The sequence below is a fragment of the Mobula hypostoma genome, chromosome 30, assembly GCF_963921235.1.
Source record: "Mobula hypostoma chromosome 30, sMobHyp1.1, whole genome shotgun sequence".
NCBI lineage: Eukaryota > Metazoa > Chordata > Chondrichthyes > Myliobatiformes > Myliobatidae > Mobula > Mobula hypostoma.
In genome coordinates, this window is record NC_086126.1 from 19,387,591 (window position 1) to 19,406,908 (window position 19,318).

Consider the following 19,318-nt stretch of genomic DNA (forward strand, 5'->3'; position numbering starts at 1 on the left):
GCACGTACACCAGTGAATTCAGAGTGGAGAGGTCATTCTCCTGCTCTGTGTGGGACAGGATCTACCCAGTCACACAGCCTGAAGGTGAATCAGCAAGTTCACACCACACAGAGATAGAGCAGCTGCTCTGTCTGTCATCAAAGCAGACATCAGAAAATTCACAACGGTGAGAGACCGATCTTTTGCTTTGTGTGTAGGAAGAGAAGTACTCACTGCGACGACCCTCTCGCACACTAATTGTTATGGTCCAGTCCATGAAGTGCGCGTGCCGGTTCACGGTACGGTCCATGGACTCCGGACTCCGGGTCTTCCGGCTGTTCCTTGTTTCACTTGGGCTTAATCATAGGCACCTGATGCTCGTCTTGGGGCTGGAATGTAAGTGGCCCTGGGGTCGAGTGTGGTTGCTAGTTTGTCTCGTCAGTATCCCGTCCTCGCCTCTGTGGGGTAAGTCAGGCCATATTTGCCGTTACCCTGCGGTTGGATCTGTCCCTTCCTGTCCTTGCCTCCGTTGGATGAGCCAGGCCATCTTTGCCGTTACCCTGAGGCTGGACTGTTCCCTTCCCTTCCCCTTCCTTCTGAAGCCTTGCCTGCAACCTGCGTCTGGAGCCTTTCCTGCAACCTTGTCAAGTTCTATACCGCACTGAGACTGGAGCCTTGCTGTGTCAAGATAAGGAACTGTCTATCGTTGTTTTGGAACTGTCTCTGTGTCCACGCCTTCGCTAGGTAGGTCCGGCTGTTTGCCACTACCTAGTGTTGAGAACCGTCTCTGTGTCCACGCCTGCGCTAGATAGGTCCGGCCGTTTGCCGGTACCTAGAGTTCAGAACCGTCTTGTCGTGTTCAGCATTCTGTGTAGAGCCCTGGCCCCAAGTCCTGTTCACAAGGAGGGGTCCTGGCTCGGTGTTCCGTGTACGAGTCCTGGCCCTTAGTCCTGTTCCCAAGGAGAGGTCCTGGCTCTGTGTTCCATGTCCCTGTGTTTCTGTCTCTCAAGTCCAAGGCTCCGTGATCCCGTGCTCTAGACCAAGGCTCCATGTTCCTGCCCTCCCCAAGACCAAGGCTCTGTGTTCTGCATTCCTGTCGTCCCAAGTTCTAGGTTCCGAGGTTCCTGTCGTCCCAAGTTCTAGGTTCCGAGGTTCCTGTCGTCCCAAGTCCAAGGCTCGGCTGTTCCTGAGTACCAAGTCTAGGCTTCGTGTTCTCGTCCTGTCCATGTGCCTCGTCCTCTCAATGTGCTTCGTCCTGTGCTGGAGTTCCCTCGTCCTGCACTGGAGTTCCCTCGTCTTGCCCAGGAGTTTCTCGTTCTGTCCTGTAGCCTCGCCTAGTCCTGTCTCCCAAGACCACATCATGTCTTTGCCTAGTTCCGGAGTCCAAGACCGAATCAAGACCCAGATGCTGGATCCTTGTCCAGTCTCTGGCTCGGAGTCTGAACCCAAGCCATGAAGTACGCAAACCATGAAGTAACCAAGCCATAAAGTACCCAAGCCATGAAGAACCGAAGCCATGTCAAGTCCTGTTCCTAGTACTTCAGTGTCTGTGTCTTGCATTTAGGTCCGCCACCAGCGCCCCACCTTATGACGCTAATGAGTTCACAAGGGTCAGAAACTGTTCTACTCTTCCATATGGAGAAAGAGAATCACACGGTTATCTGATCTGCTGACACATGAGCGAGTTCACTCGGGGAGAGGCTGTTCACCTGCTCAGACTGTGGGAAGGGAGTCACTTAGTCATCTCAACTAAAGGTACATCAGTGAGTTCACACTGGGGAGTGGCCGTTCACATGCTCTGACTGTGGGAAAGGATTCACTCGATCATCGGCACAGGTTTGTTCACACTGGGGAGAGACTGTACACACGCTCTGACTGAGGGAGGAATACACTCAGTAATTCCACTGAACTTATGTAGGTAACTTCACACTGCAGAGAAGCTCAGACATTTGGAAGGAAATTTCACAGCTTTCTGACCATGTGACACATGCCGAGTTCACACTGGGGAAATGAGTTTAAATTAGCTGCATGCTATTTAACCATCATGGAAGCTGTATCCCGAGTCACTGTTCAAAAGTGACTGTCGGTGTTGAATTCTGTGATTATTGTTGCTGCTCACCAAACCCAGTCCTGCACCCTGGTCACTCAGTAAGGGAGGAGTTTCTTAGAAACATAGAAAACCTATAGCACAATACAGGCCCTTCGGCCCACAAAACTGTGCCAAACATGTCCTTACCTTAGAAATTACCTAGGGTTACCCATAGCCCTCTATTTTTCTGAGCTCCATGTACCTATACAGGAGTCTCTTAAAAGACCCTATCATTTCCTCCTCCACCACCGTCACCGGCAGCCCATTCCACGTACTCACCACTCCCTGACATCTCCTCTGTACCTGCTTCCAAGCACCTTAAAACTGTCCCTTCTCGTGCTAGCCATTTCAGCCCTGAGAAAAACATCTACTGCCGATGTTCACCTTCAAGGGACTGGAGTTTAATATTCTGGATCTGAGACAAATAAATCAGTTCCATTTTAAACTCTGTCTGGGGTATATAACACACCCCAGCTAGTGTCCGCCTATCTGGCCACTGCCAGTATTTCTGTTCCACAACTGTCCTTTGTGAGAATATTGTACCACATTAAGAAACTCCTCTGTCTTGGACAACAAGAGACCTGTAGCACTTACACCTTAAAAGTTCCATGTATTAACAATCTCCAACGAGAACGTCCAATCGTCTACTCTTCACATTCATTGCTGAGATCACCACCATCATGATCACAGCAATCACAGAGTGTCCAAAGGTAACTGTGTAATGACTTTGTGCTCCTGCTTGTGCGTCAAATGTACACTGTAGGTACGGCATAGCCACGAACACTACGCTGTACTCTACGCTGAACCCTATGCCGTAGCCTAATGCACACCTCTCCCAAAATGTAACTACGCGTCCTGGCAATGCAGACCGCAACACCTGTGATTGGTCCGCTTGGTAGCATCATATTTTCTCCTTTGCTGCAATAGCATCTCATTGGGCGACTGAAGGGCACGGAAGGAACTCTGGCTGCAATGCTTTCCATAAAGCTTTACAGACCTCCAAAATTATGGAGGACCCTGTGCTTCACGCCAGTTTGTAGCTAGCTGCTACAACCTGTTGACTTCTACCTGAAGCTAAAACTCGAATGGTGATTGCCAGTCTCTGAGTATACTGTGCGTACACTGATGCGAAATAACTGGTTGGAGACGATGAACCAAATCATCAAATCTACCATATAACAATTACAGCATGGAAACAGGCCAGCTCGGCCCTTCTAGTCCACACCGAACGCTTACTCTCACCTAGTCCCACCGACCTGCACTCAGCCCATAACCCTCCATTCCTTCCCTGTCCATATATCTATCCAATTTAACCTTAAATGACAATATCGAACCTGCCTTGACCACTTCTGCTGGAAACTCGTTCCACACAGCTACCACCCTCTGAGTAGAGAAGTTCCCCCTCATGTTACCCCTAAACTTTTGCCCCCAACTTTCAACTCATGTCCTCTTATTTGAATCTCCCCTACTCTCAATGGAAAAAGCCTATCCACGTCACTGCTATCTATCCCCCTCTTAATTTTAAATACCTCTATCAAGTCCCTTCTCAACCTTCTACGCTCCAAAGAATAAACACCCAACTTGTTCAACCTTTCTCTGTAACTTAGGTGCTGAAATCTAGGTAACATTCTAGTAAATCTTCTCTGTACTCCCTCTATTTTGTTGACATCTTTCCTATAACTTAGTGACAAAATACACCAAAATACACCAAATTTGGCCTTACCCAATGTCTTGAACAATTTTAACGTTACATCCCAACTCCTATACTCAATGCTCTGATTTATAAAGGCCAGCATACCAAAAGCTTTCTTCACCACCCTATCCACATGAGATTCCACCTTCAGGGAACGATGCATCATTATTCCTAGATCCCTCTGTTCTACTGCATTCTTGAATGCCCTACTATTTACCATGTATTTCCTATTTTGATTAGTCCTACCAAAATGTAGCACCTCACATTTATCAGCATTAAACTCCATCTGCCATATTTCAGCCCAGTCTTCTGACTGGCCTAAATCTCTCCGCAAGCTTTGAAAATCTACTTCATTATCCACAATGCCACTTATCATAGTATCATCTGCATACTTACTAATCCAGTTTACCACCACATCATCCAGATCATTAATGTATATGACAAACAATACTGGACCCAGTACAGATCCCTGAGGCACACCACTATTCACCGGCCTCCAATCTGACAAACAGTTATCCACTACTACTCTCTAGCGTCTCCCATCCAGCCACTGCTGAATCCATTTTACTACTTCAATATTAATACCTAACGATCGACCTTCCTAACTAACCTTCCATGTGGAACCTTGTCAAAGGCCTTACTGAAGTCCATATAGACAACATCCACCGCTTTAGCCTCATCAACTTTCCTAGTAACCTCTTCAAAAAATTCAGTAAGGTTTGTCAAACATGACCTTCCACGCACAAATCCATGTTGACTGTTCCTAATCAGACCCTGTCTATCCAGATAATTATATATACCAACTCTAAGAATACTTTCCATCAATTTACCCACCACTGACGTCAAACTCACAGGCCGATAATTACTAGGTTTACTCTTAGAACCATTTTTAAACAATTGAACCACATGAGCAATGCGCCAATCCTCTGGTACCATCCCCGTTTCTAATGACATTTGAAATATTTCTGTCAGAGCCCCTGCTATTTCTACACTAATTTCCCTCAAGGTCCTAGGGAACATCCTGTCAGGACCTGGAGACTTATCCACTTTTATATTCTTTAAAAGCGCCAGTACTTCCTCTTCTTTAATCGTCATACTATCCATAACTGCCCTTCTTGTTTCCTTTACCTTACACAATTCAATATCCTTCTCCTTGGTGAATATCGAAGAAAAGAAATTGTTCAAAATCTCCCCCATCTCTTTTGGTTCCACTCATAGCTGTCCACTCTGATTCTCTAAGGGACCAGTTTTATCCCTCACTACCTTTTTGCTATTAATATAAATGTAGAAACCCTTTGGATTTATTTTCACTTTACTTGCCAAAGCAACCTCGTATCTTCTTTCAGCTTTTCTAATTTCTTTCTTAAGATTTTTTTTACATTCTTTATATTCCTTGAACACCTCATTTACTCCATGCTGCCTATATTTATTGTAGATATCTCTCTTTTTCCGAAAATATTTGAAATGCATTTCCTCATCATGTCTCTCAGTGGCCGGACAAGCACAGAAAATTCACCCTCCTTCAGTTTCAAGTTTGAAGTTTGAACACAGTGGCACAGAAACCCCACCGCCAACTAGCGTTTTGGCAGTGAATCGCAGAAAGATGCAGACATACCAACGCACATGTATAAATGCTCAGAACAGCATAGCCCACTTGCATAGGCTATGGCGTAAGCTAGTACGCATAAGTATAAATCAGCCTATACTCAGCACTGTTAAGCTGGAGTGGTGGACAGAGGCACCATAAGATAAATCATGCATAGATGATCATCTTTTGAAAAACCTTTTACAAGGTAGAAAAGCCACCAGATTTGAGCATGGCAATCTCAAACACAACAATTCATCAACCTTGCTCTGAGTGCTAGTTCACCAGCACTTGAATACCATTGATCTTTGAATGTGGCGTTGAAGATGTTGGATTGCATCTAGATAGATACCACAGAAGTTGTAGTAAGGTGAAACCTGACGCAGATTGGGGGATCGCTTCGTCGAGCACCTCCGCTCTGTCCGCCACAACAGACAGGATCTCCCGGTTGCCACCCACTTCAACTCTGCTTCATATTCCCATTCGGATATGTCCATACATGGCCTCCTCTACAGCTAAACTCAGGTTGGAGGAGAAAAACCTCATATACCATCTAGGTAGTCTCCAGCCCCTTGGTATGAACATTGAATTCTCCAACTTCTGGTAATTCAGGAGGAAAACGGGAGGACGGGAGAGCGGCACGCCGGGCATGCGCAGCCCTCTGGTCAAAATGATATCATTTCTGTTAAATAGGGGCCGTGGACAATTCTGATTTGATGGAGACAGACGTGAAAGCACAGAGGAACATCTGGAGAAATTTCTGAAACACCAGTTCGCCGCCATTGTTACTGCACGATCGAGAATCTTCCAGAGGGAAGGCCTCAAAATCCCCGGCTTTGCCTGCTGCTGGCGACCGAGATTGAGGTCGAATCGTTCGGATAGAGATGGCGCTCGGTATTCGGTGTCGGAGGGCTGATCGGAAGCTTGAAGTTTTCGGACGACTCAGAGTCGGACTGTTTCGGGCATGGCAGGGAGAGTTTTCTTCCTTCTCCCGTCTGCGTGAGATGTGGGACATTTGAGAGACTTTGAACTTTTTACTGTGCTCATGGACTGTTCTTCATCAAGTTATGGTATTGTTGCACTGTTGTAACTATATGTTATAATTATGTGGCTTTGTTAGTTATTTCAGACTTGGTCTGTTCTGTGTTTTGGGATATCACACCGGAGGAAATATTGTATCATTTCTTAATGCATGCATTACTAAATGACAATAAAAGAGGACTGCGTGTCTTCATAATGTAAAAAATTCCCTCCCCCTCCCTTCCCCTATCCCTATTTCACTCTGCCCCCTCCCCCAGCTGCCTACTACCTCCCTCATGGTTCTGCCTCCTTCTACTACCCATTGTGTTTTCCCCTATTCCTTCTTCACCTTTCCTGCTTCCCCTCCCCCACCCCTTTATCTTTCCCCTTACTGGTTTTTCACCTGGAACCTACCAGCCTTCTCCTTCCCACCCTCCCCCCACCTTCTTTATAGGGCCTCTGTCCCTTCCCTCTTCAGACCTGACGTTGACTGATCATTTCCACGGATGCTGCCCGACCTGCTGAGTTCCTCCAGCGTGTTGTGAGTGTTGTAGTAAGGAGAACCTGGACAGTGTAGAGTGTAGGGCAAACTGGACATAAATTGTCAGCAAGTTATTGAAGGAGTAGACAGATACTTCCTCCTGCGTAACACCATCATATCAGTTGCCAGTCCTTTGATAATGAGGCTTATCTCATCCCAGATTGAAATGTGCACCTGCCTTATGTCTGAAATGAAGTTTTAACTTCTCATTAGAATCTATTAGATCCAGCACCCTGAGAACACTGCAGCATAGAGTTGAAATGTTCAAATGCTTGAAGTGTGAGGTATTCTGTCAGGGAAATTAATTTGCTGAGGAAACTCAATTAAAGTGGAAAAAACAAATGAATCCTGTGTAATTTATCGGATTGCACAAAATGCCAGTAACAGTCTGTCTTGTCTCTCCACAACACACAGAGATAGGTTGTTATTCATCCTTGAAACTAAGATAGATTGTTTCAGTCATGCTAAGAACACAAGGTCGAATGGTGAATCTTTATTGATGAAGGTTCATTAAATCCTTCAATCTGGTAAGTTCAGTAACGTACAAAGGTATAATTTGTTTTACATGTTACTACAAAGCCAGAACAGCCCTTAATGGTCAGAGACTTGACAGCCCACAGGGTCCTCCCCACAGTGTATGGCCTTCACTGTGTTCATCTTGTTTATGGAGCTGTGTTATGCACCAAATCTCACACTATGTAGGTGGTTTGTTAACTAAAGGAAGGTGCAAGGCATTTAACAACTCAAATACTTTAACACTTTAATCAGAATTTTCTTCCCCAGATTCACTACATAATCCAACATGATGTCAGACTAGAGAGCTGAGAGAAAAATCATTCCCCCTTTCTGTCTGTAGGAAGGGATTCAGTCATTCACCCAGCCTACAGACACACCGAGTGCAGGGTGGGGAATGGTCATTCACATGTTCTGTCTGTGGGAAGGGAATCAGTCATTCTCCAAGCCTGCAGACACACCGAGTGCAGGGTGGGGAATGGTCATTCACACGTTCTGTCTGTGGGAAGGGAATCAGACATTCACCCTGCCTGCAGACACACCGACGAGAGCACGGAGGGGAACAGTCATTTGATTACTCTGTAGGTGGGAAGGGATATATTCAGTCTCTCAACATTCAGAAACACCATCGAGTTCTCACTGTGGAGGGGCAATTCACCTGCCCGGAGTGTAGGAAGCGATTCCACCTTGCGAGGCAATACCAAGTTCACGTGGAGAGGTGGTGTACCTGTCCTGCATGAGTAAAGAGGTTCACTCCAGCATCCCAACTGCTCAAGCACCAGTAAGTTCACACAGGGTAGGCACTTTAAAGAACTCCATGTTGCTATTTTAATCATCACAATTGGCAAATTCATTTGCCAGTTCCAGAGTGACTGTTGGAGTCAGATTCTGCACTTATTGCTGCTGTTCATTACACATGGAACTGAACCCTGGGCACTGGGCACGGGGGAAGAGGTTTGTTCAGATGAGATTAGCATTTAATTGGGCTGGATTTAAGTATTGTGGATCTGTCATAAATAAATCAGTTCTATTTTACATCTTCTGTTTTGGGTCCTGACACTGCAACTCACTCGATGCACAGTTGAGGCCATTCTGCCCCTTATGTCCCTGTCAGTGTTCCTGATCGTCTCCTCCCGGTCACACTGTAGTGATATGGTCGATCTCTGTTCATTCAGCTTCTTCAACCCATCCCTGCTGCTCACCCCAGGCTGCCCCTGCAGTGATGGGTTCCAGATGGTCACCACTCGGGGTGAAGAAGTGACGTCACTGGTCAGCCGGTCTCTGACAAACTGCACTTCTTCTTCCTTCAAACTCTATTTACTTGTGCACAGGGGCAACAGCCCAGCCCGTCAACGAACTGCTCTGACACGTCTGCTCAGAATTGTCAGATTTACAGTACAGTATATGGATATTGCTGGTGGAACTCGAGCAACATAAACAGAGGAGGATAAACCATTGACGTTTCAGGCCAAGACCCTTCCACATCTCCCCTAATCCCCATCCCCTCTCTCTGTCTTAGTGTCGCCCAATTCCCTGTACCTAATCTCTGGGACACCCCTCACACCAGTCCTTCAGTCGCTCCACACTCTTGTCCCCTGACCCTTCTCTAGGCAGCTGCCTTTTCTCTCACCTAGCCACGTATGAACTGCCCGCATTCCCCCGGACATTTCACCAGTCACCAGTCTACCTCTTCTTCCCTTCCCGTGCCCCCTCCCCACCCCAACTCTGCACCTCCAGGTCTCACCCTTTCCCAATCCCATTACTTGCCTCATTGGGTCTGTTCGGATCCCTTCTAAATCACCAACACCCCTGTCTGCGGGTCACCCCGTCCCATCCCACATAGCCCTCACCGCCTGTCCTTGGTTCACTAAATTTCCGCTCCCCTACTCAAGGTCACTGACTTAACCCCACTTCCTATCCCATTCCTGAGTCAACATCTTTCTACAACCACGGAGGTTTCTGGGTCAGCACACCCACACGTTTGAATCACCAGTTCCCCTGTACCCCCACCTCCTCTGTGTTTGTCCCTTTCCTCTACCCAGAGACTCTGGGTCAGCTTTACACCTTCCCCTTCCCCAACTCATTCACATACATGGTCCCCTATCACCCTTCCTTTCCCATCTGTTGCTCACAGACCTGCCCTCGCGTCTGGATCTCCTTCCTCTTACATTACCTCTGAATCTCCTCCCCACCTCAACCCTGGGTCTGGATCCCCTTTCCCACAGCTCATCCCTGGGTCTGGATCCCCTGTCCCACTGCTCATCACTGGGTCTGGAATCTCTTCCCACCGCTCGTCCTTGGGTCTGGATTCCCTTTCCCACCGCTCTTCATTAGATCTCGAATCCCTTCCCACCGCTCGTCCCTGCATCTGAATCTCCTCCCCACCACTCGTCACTGGGTCTAGATCTCCTCCCCACCTCATCTCTGGGTCTGTATCCCCTTTCCAACCGCTCGTCTCTGGGTCTGGATCCCCTTTCCCACTGCTCGTCACTGGGTCTGGAATCTCTTCCCACCGCTCGTCCTTGGGTCTGGATTCCCTTTCCCACCGCTAGTCCCTGGGTCTGGATCCCCTTTCCCACCTCGTTCCTGGGTCTGGATCCCCTTTCCCACTGCTCGCGCATGGGTCTGGATCCCCTTTCCCACCTCTGCCCATGGTTCTGGATCCTCTTTCCCACCGCTCGTCCATGGGTCTGGATCTCCTTCCCACCGCTCGTCTCTGGGTCTGGATCTGCTTTCCCACCGCTCGTCTCTGGGTCTGGATCCGCTTTCCCACCGCTCGTCTCTGGGTCTGGATCTGCTTTCCCACCGTTCGTCTCTGGGTCTGGATCCGCTTTCCCACCACTCATCCCTGGGTCCGGATCTCCTTCCCACCTCGTGCCTGGGTCTGGATCCCCTTTCCCACCGCTCGCTCTGGGTCTGGATCCCCTTTCCCACAGCTCGCTCTGGGTCTGGATCTCCTTCCCACCGCTCATCTCTGGGGCTGGTTCCACCTTTCCACCACTCTTCTCTGGGTCTGGATCTCCTTCCCACCGCCCGTCCCTGGTTCTGGATCCGCTTTTCCACCGCTCTTCTCTGGGCTTGGAACTCCTTCCCACCGCTCATCCCTGGGTCTGGGCTCCTTCCCACTGCTCTTCTCTGGGCCTGGATCTCCTTCCTACCGCTCGTCCCTGGGTCTGGGCTCCTTCCCACCTCTCGTCCCTGGGTCTGGATCCCCTTTCCCCCCGCTCGACCCTGGGTCTGGATCCGCTTTCCCCCCGCTCGACCCTGGGTCTGGATCCGCTTTCCCACCGCTCTTCCCTGGATCTGGATCCCCGTTCCTACCGCTCGACCCTGGGTCTGGATCCCCTTTTCCACCGCTCTTCCCTGGGTCTGGATCCCCATTCCTACCGCTCGACCCTGGGTCTGGATCCCCTTTCCCACCGCTCGACCCTGGGTCTGGATCCCCTTTCCCACCGCTCGACCCTGGGTCTGGATCCCCTTTCCCACCGCTCGACCCTGGGTCTGGATCCGCTTTTCCACCACTCTTCCCTGGATCTGGATCCCCGTTCCTACCGCTCGACCCTGGGTCTGGATTCCCTTTCCCACCGCTCGACCCTGGGTCTGGATTCCCTTTCCCACCGCTCGACCCTGGGTCTGGATCCCCTTTCCCACCGCTCGACCCTGGGTCTGGATCCCCTTTCCCACCGCTCGACCCTGGGTCTGGATCCCCGTTCCTACAGCTCGACCCTGGGTCTGGATCCGCTTTCCCACAGCTCGCTCTGGGTCTGGATCTCCTTCCCACCGCTCATCTCTGGGGCTGGTTCCACCTTTCCACCACTCTTCTCTGGGTCTGGATCTCCTTCCCACCGCCCGTCCCTGGTTCTGGATCCGCTTTTCCACCGCTCTTCTCTGGGCTTGGAACTCCTTCCCACCGCTCATCCCTGGGTCTGGGCTCCTTCCCACTGCTCTTCTCTGGGCCTGGATCTCCTTCCTACCGCTCGTCCCTGGGTCTGGGCTCCTTCCCACCTCTCGTCCCTGGGTCTGGATCCCCTTTCCCACCGCTCGACCCTGGGTCTGGATCCCCTTTCCCCCCGCTCGACCCTGGGTCTGGATCCCCGTTCCTACCGCTCGACCCTGGGTCTGGATCCGCTTTCCCACCGCTCTTCCCTGGATCTGGATCCCCGTTCCTACCGCTCGACCCTCGGTCTGGATCCCCTTTTCCACCGCTCTTCCCTGGGTCTGGATCCCCATTCCTACCGCTCGACCCTGGGTCTGGATCCCCTTTCCCACCGCTCGACCCTGGGTCTGGATCCCCTTTCCCACCGCTCGACCCTGGGTCTGGATCCGCTTTTCCACCACTCTTCCCCGGATCTGGATCCCCGTTCCTACCGCTCGACCCTGGGTCTGGATTCCCTTTCCCACCGCTCGACCCTGGGTCTGGATTCCCTTTCCCACCGCTCGACCCTGGGTCTGGATCCCCTTTCCCACCGCTCGACCCTGGGTCTGGATCCCCGTTCCTACAGCTCGACCCTGGGTCTGGATCCGCTTTTCCACCGATCTTCTCTGGGCCTGGATCCCTTTCCCCACCGCTCGTCCCTGGGTCTGGATCCGCTTTTCCACTGCTCTTCTCTGGGCCTGGATCTCCTTCACACCGCTCGTCCCTGGGTCTGGGCTCCTTCCCACCGCTCTTCTCTGGGCCTGGATCTCCTTCCCACCGCTCGTCCCTGGGTCTGGATCCGCTTTTCCACCGCTCGACCCTGGGTCTGGATCCCCGTTCCTACCGCTCGACCCTGGGTCTGGATCCTCTTTCCCACTGCTCGACCCTGGGTCTGGATTCCCGTTCCTACCGCTCGACCCTGGGTCTGGATCCGCTTTTCCACCGCTCTTCCCTGGGCCTGGATCCCCTTTCCCACCGCTCATCCCTGGGTCAGGACTCCTTCCGACCTCGGCCCATGGGTCTTGTCCCCTTTCCCACCGCTTCACCATGGATCTGGATGTCCTTCCCACCTCATCCCTGGGTCTGGATCCACTTTCCCACCGCTCATCCCTGGGTCTGGATCCCCTTTCCCACCGCTCATCCCGGGGTCTGGATCCCCTTTCCCACTGCTCATCACTGGGTCTGGATCCCCTTTCCCAGTGCTCGACCCTGGGACTGGATCCCCTTTCCCACTGCTCGACCCTGGATCTGAATCTCCTCCCCACCACTCGTCACTGGGTCTAGATCTCCTCCCCACCTCATCTCTGGGTCTGTATCCCCTTTCCAACCACTCGTCTCTGGGTCTGGATCCCCTTTCCCACTGCTCGTCACTGGGTCTGGAATCTCTTCCCACCGCTCGTCCTTGGGTCTGGATTCCCTTTCCCACTGCTAGTCCCTGGGTCTGGATCCCCTTTCCCACTGCTCGTCCCTGGGTCTGGATCCCCTTTCCCACCTCGTTCCTGGGTCTGCATCCCCTTTCCCACCTCTGCCCATGGTTCTGGATCCTCTTTCCCACCGCTCGTCCATGGGTCTGGATCTCCTTCCCACCGCTCGTCTCTGGGTCTGTATCTGCTTTCCCACCGCTCGTCTCTGGGTCTGGATCTGCTTTCCCACCGCTCGTCTCTGGGTCTGGATCCACTTTCCCACCGCTCGTCTCTGGGTTGGATCCGCTTTCCCACCACTCATCCCTGGGTGCGGATCTCCTTCCCATCTCGTCCCTGGGTCTGGATCCCCTTTCCCACAGCTCGACCCTGGGTCTGGATCCCCTTTCCCACCGCTCGACCCTGGGTCTGGATCCGCTTTTCCACCGCTCTTCCCTGGATCTGGATCCCCGTTCCTACCGCTCGACCCTGGGTCTGGATCCGCTTTTCCACCGCTCTTCTCTGGGCCTGGATCTCCTTCCCACCGCTCTTCTCTGGGCCTGGATCTCCTTCCCACCGCTTGTCCCTGGGTCTGGGCTCCTTCCCACCGCTCTTCTCTGGGCCTGGATATCCTTCCCACCGCTCGTCCCTGTGTCTGGGCTCCTTCCCACCGCTCGTCCCTGGGTCTGGGCTTCTTTCCACCTCGACCCTGGGTCTGGATCCCCTTTCCCACCGCTCAACCCTGGGTCTGGATCCCCGTTCCTACCGCTCGACCCTGGGTCTGGATCCCCGTTCCTACCGCTTGACCCTGGGTCTGGATCCGCTTTCCCACTGCTCGTCCCTGGGTCTGGACTCCTTCCGACCTCAGCCCATGGGTCTTGTCCCCTTTCCCACCGCTCCACCATGGATCTGGATGTCCTTCCCACCTCATCCCTGGGTCTGGATCCGCTTTCCCACCGCTCATCCCTGGGTCTGGATCCCCTTTCCCAATGCTCATGCCTGGGTCTGGATCCCCTTTCCCAGTGCTCGACCCTGGGACTGGATCCCCTTTCCCACTGCTCAACCCTGGATCTGGATCTCCTCCCCACTGCTTGTCCCTGGGTCTGCTCTGTCTCCCTATTACATAGAAACATAGAAAATAGGTGCAGGAGCAGGCCATTCAGCCCCTTCGAGCCCGCACCGCCATTTATTATGATCATGGCTGATCATCCAACTCAGAACCCTGCACCAGCCTTCCCTCCATACCCCCTGATCCCCATAGCCACAAGGGCCATATCTAACTCCCTCTTAAATATAGCCAATGAACTGGCCTCAACTGTTTCCTGTGGCAGAGAATTCCACAGATTCACCACTCTCTGTGTGAAGAAGTTTTTCCTAATCTCAGTCCTAAAAGGCTTCCCCTCTATCCTCAAACTGTGACCCCTCGTTCTGGACTTCCCCAACATCGGGAACAATCTTCCTGCATCTAGCCTGTCCAATCCCTTTAGGATTTTATACGTTTCAATCAGATCCCCCCTCAATCTTCTAAATTCCAACGAGTACAAGCCCAGTTCATCCAGTCTTTCTTCATATGAAAGTGCTGCCATCCCAGGAATCAATCTGGTGAACCTTCTTTGTACTCCCTCTATGGCAAGGATGTCTTTCCTCAGATTAGGGGACCTATTCTGTGGATCTCCTCCCTCCCTTTGTCTCCAGGTCTCCCCTCTCAACTTCCCATGTCTCGAGGTCGCCCCCTACCTCCCTCTTACTACCTCATTGGATCTATTCTGTTTCCCCCTCCCCACCAAATGCTGTGTCAGACTCTGCCCCATTTCTCTGGGACACAATCTCTTACTGCTCTAGTTCCCTGTCCATATCTCCCTTACTTCCATCTCAAGACTACCCTCTTTCCTGTTTTCTCTCCTACAGCTACACCTTTCTGTGCTCCCCCCACCCCATTCGATCTCCAGCCTGACCTATATTCCCCAGCATTTCTGTGATACCACATCCTCCCCTCCAGAACCACATTGGCAAAACCCCTTTTCACCACCACACCCTTCGACGGTCTTTGCTACACTACCCCCACCCGTTTTTAGGATTCCTTTCAGTCACCCCTGGTCTGTGGGACACCCCCTTAGCACATAACCCCACTTCCGGTATGCCTCCACACCTCCCTACCATGTGATGTGGATTTCCACCCTTACATCTATGGGTTGCCTCCTCACACCTCCTCCCTCACCGACTCCGGGACACTCTCTTCCCCCTTCCACCTGTCCATGCCTTCCTCTGGGACACACCATTTGCCCTCTCCTAATCCCACCTTTCTCTGAATGTCTCGTATCCCATTCCCACTCCCACTCCCCAGTCATTGGAACGTCCCCCAGCTACCCACCACCACTCCCCACCTAAAATAGGATGCCCTTCTGTCTCTTCCTGTCAACTCCAACTCTGTCTCATGACACACTCCCCCTCACGTCCCTGGGATAGCTCTCTACTCCTGTCCCAGGGACACTCCCTTCCTCCCCCCTCCAACCAGACTCTGAAATAACCCCATTCCCCCTCCCATATGTGAGTCGGAGGTACACCCTTCCTCTCCCCCCACCTAATTTTGCGATACCCATTACCCCTCCTGAACCAGTGTGTCTGGCATGCTCCATTCCTTTCCTTTCCATCCCCACACCCCCCGTTGGTGTGTCACCAATTTCACCCAACTGTCTATGGTCAACATCCCCCATCTTGGGGGCGGAGGGGGTGAGAGGTAGGGGGAGAGACTTAAAACAAAGAGAAAGACAAAGATAAGGTTGGTAATTCCCTCTTTTAGTTTATGTAAGGAGCATAAACGACTGCATGTTCTATGCATAAAGTGAACTGAGTCACTCGTTTCAGTGACTATAATTTCACTACAGTTCTAAGGACAGAAAGTACATGCCCAGTTTTTTTTTAAAGGAGGGGAGATGTAGTGGTAGTTAATAGTGTTATTCCGATGCCACTCAGTTAGCCAGTCCCACATGGGAGCATTTCACATACTGTACCAATAAAGTTCAATTGAATATCCTGTATTCTGGGTCCCTGGTTTGCTCTGCACTATCTCTCAATAACAAACAAAACCGGGAAGTCTAAGACCAGAGGACACCGCCTCAGAATGGAAATGGGGGGGGGGGGGGGTATTTCTTTAGCCAGAGAGTGGTGAATCTGTGGAATTCACTGCCACAGACAGTTGCGGAGGCCAAGTCTTTGGGTATATTTAAGGCAGAGTTTGATAAATTCTCGACTACTCAGGACATGAAGGGATACAGGGAGAAGGCAGGAGATTGTGGCCGAGGGAAAATGATCAGCTGTGATGAAATAGCAGAGCAGACTTTATGGCCAAATAGCCTTATTCTGCTCCAATATCATTTGGTCAGTACAAACCCCTCCCGTGTTCAGTTCCAGGTGTGATGAACAGCAGGAATAACTGCAGAATCTGATGCTAACAGTCACAATTGAACTGGAAACTGGATTCTCCAAATGTGATGGTTAAATAATCAATACTGAGTAATTTAGACTGTTTGAAGTTGCTGGTGTTTGAGCAATTGGGATGATGGAGTAAACCTCTTTACTCACACAGGACAGATGTGGACTTGCTATTGCCTGACAAAGCAGGATCATTGAGTGAATCCCATCGGACACATACAGCAAATGAACTGCCCACAGCGTAAACTCTCTGATGTGTCAGTGGCTCAGGTGCTGGGGTGAATCCCTCCCCACATATGGAGCAGGTGAACATCCTCTCCCCCTCCGTAAATTTTATGATGGATGATCTCGCTGGAGAAGTAGATGAATCCACATCTGCCATCAGGACATGTTTACTATGGCATAAAATCCCTGACGTAGCTTCATGCTGGGTGACGGAGTTTATCCCACCTTCACACCTAGCAAGGGAATTGCCTCTCCGTCGTGTGAATTGCTGATGTGCCTGCAGAATGGGAGACTGAAACTTCCCACACCCAGAGCAAGTGAACGATCTTGTGAACTGCAACACACATAAAAGTTGCTGGTGAACGCGGCAGGCCAGGCAGCATCTCTAGGAAGATCTTGTGAACTGACTGGTGTGGCTGCAGGCTAAATGGATGGCTGAACCCTTCCCACACTCAGAACAGTTGAATGATTTTTCCCTTCTATGAGCTCTCTAGTGCATTGTCAGGATAGGCAATGCTGTGATTCACTCCCACACTTCAAGCAATTGAGTGCCTGATCTTTAGAGAAGATATACTGGGGTGTTCTCAGGCCCTAGAACCAATGCACTTTTCAATGAGAATTTAAAACAGACAACTTCATTTCAGACGCAGAGCAGATGGACGGGGGCTAAACGGTTGCCCAAGGGTGACCTGCAGAGTAGCAGAGGGAAGGAGCACCTTAGAGCTCGTTTGGTAGAGAGTTACCCCCATGCCACCATTATACACCCAATGATAGAATAGAAGAAACAGCGGTTTCCCAAAGGTGACCTGCTGAAAAAGCAAAAGTGATGGAAGGAGTCAGTTTATCCTCTGCAGCATTTTAACTCACTGGAGTATGAACACAGTTCCTTATTTTCGGCATTATTTGCAACTACTCCCATTGCATATGGACATACATCAATGTTCCACTTCAACTGGTAGAAAATAGTTTATCTGAAAGATACATTATCATTTTTTGCTGTTTTATAAACTTGGAACTATATTTTTCATCATCAGGAGCCCAAATTCCAAGGTTTAGATGGCAAGATTTCAACTGTACCTAGGAGGTCATGCATTTGTCCACTGAATGCCCAAGCTCCTTTCGGCACAAATTTGGACTCCTGGCACCAGCACACTCAATCTACAGTGATAGTACATTCTTAACCTCAGGGATTTCTGGGTAAGAACAGTGCCATTGAAAGCACTGCCTCCCCTTTGCAAAAGATCCAAATCCGGTCAGTATTTTTATGAGAATTCAGCAGCTTTCACAAGCAATATACTCAATGTCAATAGGTATTGTGCATGTCAACAATCAAATTCAACCTTTTTATTTTCTGTCAATCAGCTCCTGAATGTTGCTTCTCTGTATGGCCCTCGCACACCCACATCCATTTCCCTACTCCTCATCATATCCCCTTACCCCTGAGCATTTGGCTTTGAGACTTTGGAGGACGGGTGTATCCTAACAACCCAGCTGTGTGAGACACAGCCTTTCAAAGAAGTGAAAATGAGCATGGAATAAGGTGTTTAACTACCAATGTCATTCTTCCTCGGCCCAGAGATTTGAGGGACATACAACATGTCAGACATAACTGCAGTCAGCTCATCATCTTCCTTCTGAGTCTGCAGGGTCCATAGGAAAACTCTTCACCCAGAGTTAGGACTGGAACCCATCACCACAGGGAGAGCGAAGGGTGAACAGCAGGGAAGGATTTAAAAGCACTGTCGTGAAACAGAGATACAGGCTAGGAGCAGCTTGGCTGTGTTGACTCCATACTGTACACTGGGTGTGTGGCGGATTCACCAAGTACCTGAGACAGAACTTAAAATAAAACTGAATTATCTGAAACAGATCCAAACTAGTCCCATTAAAAATGACCATGACCTGTAGCAGTTATTTGAAACAAGTCCAAACCACTGAGAGATTGAGTAAGGGAATTAACACTGTGTGATGCACTTCCAAATGGAGTTCCAAGTCAAAAAAAAGTACTTTATTACAAAAACCAGCAAAAACGATCAAATATAGTGATATTAGTGAAATGAACGCAATGTGAAGATTGTAAAAAGCAATATAACTGAAATAAGCAATCAACAGAAAATATTAATTCACTGTCTCACCCCCTTCTCAACTACACTAAACTAACCAGGACAAAGTGTGAATACATGATTATACTCACTTGCTTCTACCATTCCCCAACCCATGTGACAGATTAGTATAACCCATAATAAAAACATGGAACAGAAAATGCAATTTAGACAGTATATATATACCTGGTTCCTACAACCCAGTCCCCAATTATTACATTATAATAATCACAAGTATCAGACACTATATAGATACCTGGTCCCCACTGTAATGGGATCCTGAATTAACTCATATGAACTCTGCTTTTAAAAAGAGAGAGAGCTGTACTGCACAAACAACTTGTTATTAAGAGAGAGAGAGGCAAAGACTGCTTACAGTTTGTTAGGAATTTCTGCAAGGACACTGCCAGCTTCTGAGTTCCTACAGAGAGAGAAGGGAGGAGCTACTTGATGGACAGCTGGTGTTCAGCATGCTGAGATAAATAGAAGGTCAGCTGGCTGTTAGACACACATGATTTTGGACACTGGATGAGCTTTGTTGTGCCCACAGAAAGGTAGGTTTCTGGAGGATCGATCAGTGGCTCTCGCAGTGTGAAAAAGGTGTGACCGGTGTGAAGTTATTAGTGTGTCCAACCCTCGCCTGGGTTGATAACTCCACCACATAAAACAGTCCCCTTGTTGTGGTCATATTTGGTGTCTTCTAAAGGATTTCGGAGGACAATGGGAAGAATTGATGGCATCAGCTTACTCGAACAACCACAACACCTCTCTCTCTCCATCACTACTCAACTGAATACGACGAAGTGAACTGATTCCCTTTCCC

The 19,318-nt window shown here is 49.9% G+C and overlaps 1 protein-coding gene across 2 annotated transcripts in view; it reads right to left on the minus strand.

Moving 5' to 3' along the window:
* LOC134339758 (zinc finger protein 239-like) overlaps positions 1 to 19,318 on the minus strand; it is a 49,875-nt gene that overhangs the window by 14,441 nt on the left and 16,116 nt on the right. The gene's annotated exons all lie outside the window — the stretch shown is intronic.